The 10,360-nt window shown below is 35.6% G+C and overlaps 1 pseudogene across 1 annotated transcript; it reads left to right on the top strand.

Moving 5' to 3' along the window:
- The first annotated feature begins 1,244 nt into the window (after positions 1-1,244).
- LOC148789646 (pentatricopeptide repeat-containing protein At5g06540 pseudogene) lies at positions 1,245-4,219 on the top strand (annotated as a pseudogene). The gene is made up of 2 exons (XR_016079700.1): positions 1,245-3,733; positions 3,805-4,219. The product of XR_016079700.1 is annotated as a pentatricopeptide repeat-containing protein At5g06540 pseudogene (transcript).
- The last annotated feature ends 6,141 nt before the right edge of the window (positions 4,220-10,360 follow it).

The raw sequence follows: 10,360 nt of genomic DNA, 5'->3' as shown, positions 1-10,360 counted from the left end.
CACCAAGGAAGCGCCTTGTCTAAAGACTCTAAACTGTCCTTAGCTATAACAACCTGGCTAAAACCATCCGGAAACTTAACTGACTCCGGCGCCGAGTTGACAACGTCATAGGGCTCCAATTTGATATTAGCCAAGACTCTACCAATGTCTTTCCGACTAGATCCTTCCAATGTAGGGAAGTTTCTCTAGGAAACACGAAAGCCATGGTGATGCTTGAAAGAAAGAAATCGAGCGTGGGATTTAGTTTTCAAATGAGAGTAGGCAATCTTCCGAGAAGTCGTACAAACACTGGAATTCTTGTGAGTCTGCAAGGATGAGAGGTCGGGAGCAGATGAGAGGAGAAAGGCTCCCGCATTCATGGCGTAGAGCGCCAAAGGTTTTGGTACTCTGATGAGAGTGAAAATAAAAGATGTGGAACACATTTCTTTTTTATGAAGAAACTGATTCAAATTTCGAATGGAGAAGAAAAGATGTGGACACATTTTCTTGAAAAAGAAAATGAACAATGTGTTTTATTTTTAAGGGTAATTTTGATATTTTCAAATGTCTTAAATCACACATGAGGTCACGTGATATGCATAACTGGCGGTCCACTAACGTTAGGTACTAGATTATCGTGTTCCGAAAATTCAATTACTAAATTGTCGCATTTTAAAGTTCGGATACTAAATTGACACTCGAGCCAAAGTAAAGGTACCTATCAAAAATTTTCCCTTAAATTTGTATGACCCAACCCAATGTTATTAAAATTCTTCATTTTTTTTTCTGTCGTAATGGACTAGACAAGAGGGGTTGTCCCCTATCAAACCCTTACCCCACCAACCCAGGTGACTAGCAATAGCAGGACTCGACCCCCCAACCCGGGTGAAGGTGGGACTCAATCCCATATCTCGGTTACAAGCAACTAGAGACTTTACCATTAAGTTAATTGTCACCTTTCAAATTCTTCAACTTGGGCAACCTGATTTTCACTTCTAACCATATCACAGCGTGCCTGTGGTTTCACCTTTCATTAGTTTAATCTGATACTAGGGCCTCATTTGATTTCCGATAAAAATGTGGGTAAGTGGGTGGATCCTATGAAATTATAATAATCCCACATGCGACCGCTATTATAATAAAGTTCACAGAAAAATTTTTTTTGGGGGTGTTTTACTGTTCAGTCCACCCCCAGAAGGCTTAACTCCACCGTATAGTTGACATAAGTGTCACGTGCCAATTCGGAGTTGATGCCAATTCACGGACGGGTATAAGTGTTACTGGTGGAGATCATCAATTGAATTCAGAATTTTGAGGTGTAGTGCAGTCAACTTATCCCTACAGAGCATTGGCTCAGGGTGGGTAATTTACCAATTAAAGGGTTGAACTCTTGCTGCATGTTATAAACTTTGGAGCATAATTCATAAGAAACCTTAAAACAAGGCATCGACTGGTAATTTTCCCCGACTAGAATGAACTGCTGCCTGTATGTTGATGGTATGATAATTGAAGGTTGAAACCAGAAATTCTGGGTTAATTTCTCCCCTGCCTCACCCCGGTCCAACCCTCTAATTGGGTGTTTGTGTTTGATCATTGATCTATGATCTCTCAGGGTCTATGAGAAATGTCCCGCCATCTTCCACTTTCTAATGTTTCAAAAAACCGTTGAAATCTGGAATTTGCATTTCTTAGAGAAATGCAGAAGTCTCAAGCAATTCAAAGAAATCCATGCCCACCTCCTCAAATCTCACCTTACTGAGAACCCACTTTCAATTTCTCCCCTCCTCTCTTTTGCCGCCGTTTCTGGTGATATTGCTCTGTTTGGACACGCTTGTTCAATTTTCCGGAGTCTTTGCTACCGCAGCACTTTTATGTATAACACCGTGATCAGAGGCCATGTTCAAACACATTCACCAGCTTCCGCCATTTTGTGTTATCTCCAAATGTTAAATTACGGCCTTGCTTCCAATAACTACACTTTCCCACCATTGATCAAGGCTTGTACGCTCCTCAACTGCCCTCCTTCGAAGCTGGTTGGCCGTTTGGTTCATGGTCATGCTGTTAAATTTGGATTTTCCGATGACCCATTCATCCTTAGTTCTCTTATTGAGTTTTATTCCTCGGTTCTTGATACGGAAGCGGCGCGCAGATTGTTTGATGGGAGTCCCAATAGGGATGTTGTTTTGTGGACAGCAATGGTTGATGCATATGGGAAGACGGGAGATGTTAAGAATGCCAGAGCCTTATTTGATGAAATGCCAGTGAGGAATGCAATCTCGTGGAGTGCAATGATGGCAGGGTACTCCCGGGTTAGTGACTTCAAAGAGGTGCTTCGTCTATTCGGGCAGATGCAAGACTTGGGGACAAAGCCGAATGAATCAGTTCTCGTGAGCGTCCTCACTGCGTGTGCACATCTTGGAGCACTGACTCAAGGAATGTGGGTGCACTCCTATGTGAGAAGAAACAATCTTGAGTCGAATCCAATCTTGGCCACAGCCGTGGTCGACATGTACTCAAAGTGTGGCTGCATAGGGTCAGCATTATCAGTCTTTGAGGGGATTTTAAACAAGGATGTTAGGTCGTGGAATGCAATCATCTCAGGGGTTGCAATGAATGGTGATGCTAAGAAATCTCTGGAGCTCTTTGATAAAATGATTCTTCATGGGACACAGCCCACTGAGGTGACATTTGTTGCAATTCTTACTGCGTGTACGCATGCAGGGTTGGTCGACAAGGGCATTGAATTATTTGAACAGATGGGTACTGTTTATAGAGTTGAACCTCAGTTTGAGCATTATGCATGTATTGTTGATCTTTTGGCTCGAGCAGGGATGTTAATGGATGCTGAAAAGTTTATTGAGGAGAGGATGGGGGGATATGAAGGAGGGGATGCCAATGTTTGGGGTGCTTTGCTGAGTGCATGTAGAGTTTATGGGAATGTTGAAATTGGGAATAGAGTTCGGAAAAAGTTAGCTAATTTGAGAGTATCTGATTGTGGGTCATATGTGCTTCTATATAATATCTACAGAGAAGCTGGCTGGGAAATGGAAGCAAAGAGAGTAAGAAGTTCAATAACAGAGGAGGGTTTAAAGAAAAAACCTGGTTGTAGTTTGATAGAGGTGGATGGCATCGTTGATGAGTTCTTGGTAGGTGATCTTTCTCATCCACAAGCAAAAGAGATATCTGAGATTCTTGATTCTTTATTCAAGGTGGTTAGTTTGGAACAACTTTGATGCTCCATAAAGCATACATCTCTTTTGAATAAATAAAGTAATTTCATTCAGATTCAGTTACCAAGAGTCAAGAAAATTAACAACTTATTTGTTATGCCTTAATTCCGTTCATTATTTTTCCTTTATTGATAAATCAAAAGACTTATTTTCTAAACATATTTATATTTATGTATATATATATATAAGCACATTAAGACTGATTTATGATGACTAATAAGCATAATTTCTTTGGTTTTGTATCATCATTTGTTTTTTCAATGCCCTCTAGCTAGAGCAATTTGGTGTCACGCTCAAACTTTTCAGAATGGTTCTACTCATTACCTGGTCATCTCTCCAAAATGGAGAAAATCTACATGCTCTCCAAATTCCAGGTGATACTATTACAAGTTATGCGAAACAAGGAATCAATGGATCTTTCAAAAGAAAAAAATTCACCCATTGAGTATCATTGAATCAGCTTGCAACATCCTCAAAGAATATTCAGAAACAACAAAAGAAGAGAATGAGTACCTCGACACAAGGTCAAATCCTGTTACTCTCTCATTTACCTTGTACACAGATGGCTCATTTGATGAAAAATTAGGTCATGCAGGGATTGGATATGTACTCAAGAGTTTAGAATCAAAAACAATTTTGGAAGCGTAAGGAATAGCATGCAAAGCAAATGGGAGCAATGATGTAGAAAATAGAGCTCTAATTCAAAGACTAGAATTAGCAATTTGTCACAATTGCAATCATTTACTGGTCTGCCTGGATACTGAAGGAATGGTCAAGAAACTCAAGAACCATTCTCTTGATTGTTCATGGGTGGATCAACTTCACTGGGGTACCATTCAAGCCAAGACACAACACTTCCAATCAATAGAATTTGTATATATCCCTCGTACAGAAAACAAATTAGCTCACCTCTTAGCATATAAAGCTTGTATATATGGAGAAACAAAAAGATATCATGTTCTAGACTATTCTGATGTACAAACTTTGAATTGTTAATAGAACAAGAAACTTTACCAGCAAAAAAAAAACCTTATGAGAACTGCTCCTTTTAGAATACCATTTGACACTTTTAGGGCTTATTTTATGGTGACTGGATTCAGTCCTCACACGATCGTGCTCACACCGTCCTCACAACCAATTGCAGCTGTGCATTGGAAATATCTCACCAAAAATAAAAACATACAAGTACCAAGATATTCCCAATACATGATTGCAAGTGGCTGTGAGTACAGTATTAGCACTGTATTGTGAGAACTGAATCTGAGTTCTATTTTATGAGAATTCTCCTTGATGGTTGTAGAGGAAACACTTCCCCCTTCAAGCCAGGAAACACACAGTCGGGTAGCTGTTTTAGAGTTTTCTGGTGGTTGTGGATTCTAATGTGCGATGCCTGTGACCACCACAAATGTGTTTGTGTCAAGTATCAGAGATGGAATTCTTTTCGTTGTCTTTATTTTATTACATTTTTTGGATGTTGCATGATATTTAGCAGCCTTTTGTTATTCATGGTATTTCCCATCTAATATGCTTGTTATCTTATTAAGGCACAGTTTGGAAGGAGTGTATGTACAAAAATGTAGAGTGCAAAAGCTTGACTGTATATATTTGTATTTATACCCCTTCCAAACTGAGCCTAGGAATATGTACTGGGACTAACAATTCCATTTGAAAGCAAGACAATAATATAGGTTGTGGTTAAGGTGAAAAGCAGGGCAGGACAACACTTTGGATATTAAACTGAATGTAGTAACTTCTCAGATCTGCTTGCTAGGCCAATTGCTATTATTCTAATTTACAACATCAAACAAAACAAATCCAACTGCTTCCAAGTGGATTTTAATACCACTTCAGTGATTGATGCAACATGTCCAGAAACCATCGGAGCTGCTCACGGGCTGGGCTTATTAATAGAAAATGACCAGGACTGAGCCTGAGCCCAGCCCTTATATATATATATATGCCCAAAGCTTGGGTGCAAGTTCGAAGTCCGATCTGGATAGATATATTATAATATTTAGGGAAAATTCTACTTTAGTACTCTGAACTTTGGGGTTAGTGTTAAGTTAGTACCTGAACTTTCGAACATGTCACTGTAGTACCTTAATTTTCAAAAAGTGTCAAGTTGGTCCCTGCCATTAACTAATTGTCAGTTATCTATTAAAAGCGTCATAACTACCCTTCAAGAGAAGACACTGTTCATTGTCTTCTACCTTGAGATTGAACGGTTGAGGTGTTTGAGATTCTAGACTATTGAAGTCATTGTCCTCTACCTTTGGTTCTGAAACACATTCTTGTCTAGTTATTTCTTTGCTTTTAGTTATTGTTTCTCTCTCATATTTCATGTTTTTCTCTCTTTTTCTTTGAAGATAACTGGTCCAGTCTCAAGGTAGACGACAATGAATAGTGTCTTCTTTTGAATGGTAATTTTGACATTTTCAACAAATAACTGACAGTCAGTTTATGGTCGGGACCAACTTGACACTTTTTGAAAGTTTAGGTACTGCAGTGACACGTTTGAAAGTTCGGGTACTAACTTGACACTACCCCCAAAGCTCAGGGGACTAAAGTAGAATTTTCCCTAATATTTAATTATATATTATTAATAATATATTATGTTTTTATTATATATAATATTATTAGGCTGGCTTATTTGAAAAAATAGTCAGACTTGGTGTTTAAAACCTGCACCTGTGGGCCTAAAACTTTGTTTAAGCCCGATAAAGAACAGGCCAGGCTGGGCTAGCCCATTGGGCTACCATCATCTTTTAGAGTTTAGGCTCTGGTGCCTGGCTAGTTCAATTTTGCCCAACAAGTCCATGTGTTTTAATTCTCCCAGACTTTAAAAGGAGGCAAGTGGTTCTCTTTATGTCTTTAAGTTCAACCATAGCTTTATAAGCTTGTTATGTAATTATCCAAATCGAGCCATTTTTGGATCAAGCTGTGAAGATGGGAAACCTCTTCCCTGCCCCCAAAGGTAGGGATTTGAAAAATGATAACCTCTTCCCCACCCCCCCCCCTCCCCCAAGTTTTTTTTTTTTTTTTTTTTTTTTTTTCTATTTGACTATTTCTAATCCACTCGCCAAAGGGATTTCACCATTTCTAATCCTCTTAGGCCTTAGAATCATCCCTTGGTTGTGTTTGGATCAGGGTCTAATCATCAGAAATGGGTGGAATCGAGACCAATTCCATGAGTCTCTGGATTCTGAAGCGTGGGCCTTAAAGAGCCAAGGAAAATTCAGATCTTCAACTAGAAAATGTTGGTATAATGTGGAATTAGAAATGATTGGTACCATTTGAATTCCATGGAAATGGAATTCTATTTAGAGTCCACTTCTATGGTCTAAACACCATTCCACTTGTGAAATTTACCTCTCAATTAACTGACATGAACACCAGAAACGGAATTCCTGAGCTACCAATTCCATTTCCATCCCCACAACACCGTCTATGAAAAGCAACCCAAATGACACTAACCTTTATCGTGAATGGACAATTTATAAACGGGTCTTATTAATAAAACGTGACCAGCACTGCATTCTTATTGAATTGAGACTTGAGAGATTGAGAATAAACTCGCAACGTGTCAGACAGTCAATACATCAAGAAATGAGGAAAATGGAAATGACTACATGTGAATAATGGACAATTTGTGGTGGGAAAGACAAAAGGATTAAAATTTGGAAGTTTGTGGGGTTGTTAAATTCAAAGAGAGGAATATCCGGAAGAAGCACTGGAAATCTTTATGTGAATAGGAATTTAAAAAGAGATGGAAAAGAAGAGTAGGTGAGAAAGTTGGTTGCATTATTGGGATGATGGTGACGCAGGAGATATTTTTGAAGAGATTTCATTTTAATCTCATGATATTGTTGATGTAATGCGAGAAATTTCAATGACTGTTAGGTTAGAAGTGCTGGTTCTGGGCTTAGTTGTCTCTTTTATTTATTTTTCGGGTATGATCTTACAAATGCATTGTGAAACCAAACAGGATGGACAAGTGATATAGTTTTGCATTTGGGCTTTGGACTTTGAGAAATAAAAATGAGTCAAAAAGTGCTTTGGGTGTTTGATAACAATTGTTCTTGAAAAAATAACAATATCAAGTCAAATCATTTTTTAAGCCCAGAAGCACAAAGACCCAAAGCCCAAAACCTTAAGAATTATTTGAGGGGCATTTATGTTTTCATTTAACGAGATACAATATCTATTTTATGTTTCTAAGGCTCAGTTTGGAAAGCGTACAAATACAAATATGTAGAGTGCAAAGTCTTATATTTTGTATTACTTTGTGTGTATTTGCACTGTACATATTTGTATTTGTACTCCTTTCAAATTAAGCCTAAGCCCTAAGGCTGTGTTTGCTTGCAGTGCAAATTTCTTTGCATTAGTACAAATGCATGGGAGTGCTAATGTAAAAAATGCAAATTCTTGTTTAATTTTGTTTTTTATTTTACTTTATTCTGCTTTGTGCCTTAATTTACTTCATTCGTACTACAATCAAACAAAATAAGCTAAAATTTGAAACAAAAATAGGTCAGAATTTACACTCAAATCATTTGCACTGCCATGGTTTTGCATCAGTGCAAACTTATTTGCATTGCAACCAAACACAGTCTAAGGCTTAGTTTGGGAAGAATACAATACAAATATGTACAGTATAAATATATACAAAATAATAAAAAATACAACATTTTGCACTCTATATATTTGTATTTGTACTCTTTCCAAACTGAGCCTAAACGCAGTTGTTCATGTCAGTTTATTCTCTCTCCTCATATTTGATTCCCAACCTCTTAGAATTTTGCTAGTTTTTCATATGTTTAAAGATGGGGTTAATGCTTTTGGGTTTTAAAAGCTTATAATATTGGTTGGTGTGTGGGACTGATTGTGTAATTGTGTCTTCTCCATATATATATATAACCTACCATATATATCTTTTCTTTTCTGTCCTACTTAAGCAATTATTTCACGTTTTTTTTACTCAGATATTGGATATTTCAATCTTTTTTTCTGTCATCTGTGGTAACTACAAACAAAGGTGTGTGCAATGGACCACTTAGACCCTATTTGATTTTACTTTTTAAAAGTATTTCTTTTAAGAAATAGGACCACACATTAAGTAGTTATTAAGTGCTTATATGTGTTTGGTAAAAAGTAAGGAAGTACTTTTTTCAAAAGAAGCACTTCTTAAAAAAGTGTCATCAAGGATGGACCGGCCAGTTTCAAAAGAAGCACTTTTTTTTCAAAATACTTGCTATTTTTAAAATAAAGATCTATTATTCTAAAAGTTTAAACGTATTTTTTGAATCACAAAATGCACAAAGGGTCGTTTGGTAATGGTTGAAGTTGTTAAGTCAAACAACTTATTGCTTTCTTTTTGTGGATTAAATAATTATATGGTACTACTAATGATGTGAAACTATATATGGTAGTACTGATTTGAGTAAAAATTCTAATTTATTTTTGTTTAAAAATTTACCTTATTTTATTTTATTTTTTAACTCCAAGTGGAGGAAAATTTTACCTTATTTTATTTGATTAATACAAATAAGGTAAAATAAGTCCTTTTATCTTATTTTATTTGATTAGTACAAATAAGAGAACCCAGATTCAGTTAGTGTAAGGCCCGTTCGAACAGCCTTTATAGCCTTGCATTGGTAACATCTCCCATGAAATAAAGCAAAAAAGTACGGAGATATCCCTAATGCAAGGCTGTAAAGGCTCTTCAAACTTCAAACACGCTCTTGCACTGACTGAAACCAGCTTCCAAATTTATACTACTTTAAAAAGTACGAATAGCCTCGAGAATATTTCTGGAATTTTGTGATGACAAAATTTACTCCTCTATATTTAAATTTATTGATAAAAAATGAGGGCAAATGGGGTAATTAATTTTTGATATTAAATGAGTTGAAAATAGTTAATTTTAAGATATTCAATGCATTCAATTATCTCTCATTAAATCCAATATTTAAGGTATTAATTTGCATTCACCTTTATTGAATCATATATTTAAGCATTTTTTGTTTCTTTTCATCATTAAATTCTATAGTTCAATACATACATAATAAATTAACAATTTCAATAACATAAAAAACTTATACTTTTAAAATCTACTTGGAAAAAATAGTGTTTTCATTTAGGTGGTGGTAAGAAATTAAACCATTTGGGTCAAATGGGTCAATCCATGTTGTCACAATTAAATAATAAAATTCAAAAATATATAAAATGAAAAATATAGAAATTAAAAAATGGGAATGTTTTTAACATCATATATTTGACATATTAAACAATAATAAGTAAGATAAATAATATGTTAAAAACCATCGAGTCATAGGTCACCAGTTCGGCTATCAAGGTCAAACGAGTCAAACCGCTTTGCGTCAACACTATGTGTGTGTGTAAAAATACATATTTTATCAATAAATAGTATAATTATGTTTTACATATATCAAAGTTATGTTTTACATACATTTGATAGTTATGATTTACATTGTTACATATAATATATGTACTATATTACATTTATTTATGTTTTTTTAATTTCATTTTAATTTTTTATTTATAAAAAATATTAAAAATTGCCGTTTGGGGCTAAAAAAGGGTCATTTTTGCAAAAATAGCAAGGCAAGGCACATAATGCCCTTGGGACGTATAGATCTTAAAAAGTTACTCAAAAAAAAAAAAAAAAAGATAACCCCAATCGGACATCAGAGTGCAAAATTATGGCTTCCAAAAGTTTGCACATAATTAAGTGCGCAACCTGCGACTTGATTACTGGATTGAATGAGTCAACGGTTGAACTGCCCAAGTTAGACAGTTTTTAACTAAAAGGGGGAGTTTCGACAAAACGAAACCTAGAATCAAGGTCGAGTGACGGTTTAAACAACTCAATTGGCCAGGTCAACAAGTTGAAAACATTGATGATAAATAATAAATGCTTTTATTAGTGATGGAAATGAAATGTAAAATTTAAAATCAATTGGAAGTAAAACTATTTTCCAATTATCTCATAAAATCTCATATCTGAGGTATATTCTCTTATTAAATCCTATATTTAAGATATCTTTTTCTCATCATTAAGTTCTACTAATTAAATCCACAACATTAATTTTAATAATATAAAAATAAATATTTTGAAAACAACACCATTT

The sequence above is a fragment of the Nelumbo nucifera genome, chromosome 8, assembly GCF_055504915.1.
Source record: "Nelumbo nucifera cultivar China Antique chromosome 8, China Antique-T2T, whole genome shotgun sequence".
Classification (NCBI taxonomy): Eukaryota; Viridiplantae; Streptophyta; class Magnoliopsida; order Proteales; family Nelumbonaceae; genus Nelumbo; species Nelumbo nucifera.
Note: the sequence above shows the minus strand (reverse complement) of the source record. Positions and strands in the feature narration are given on the sequence as shown.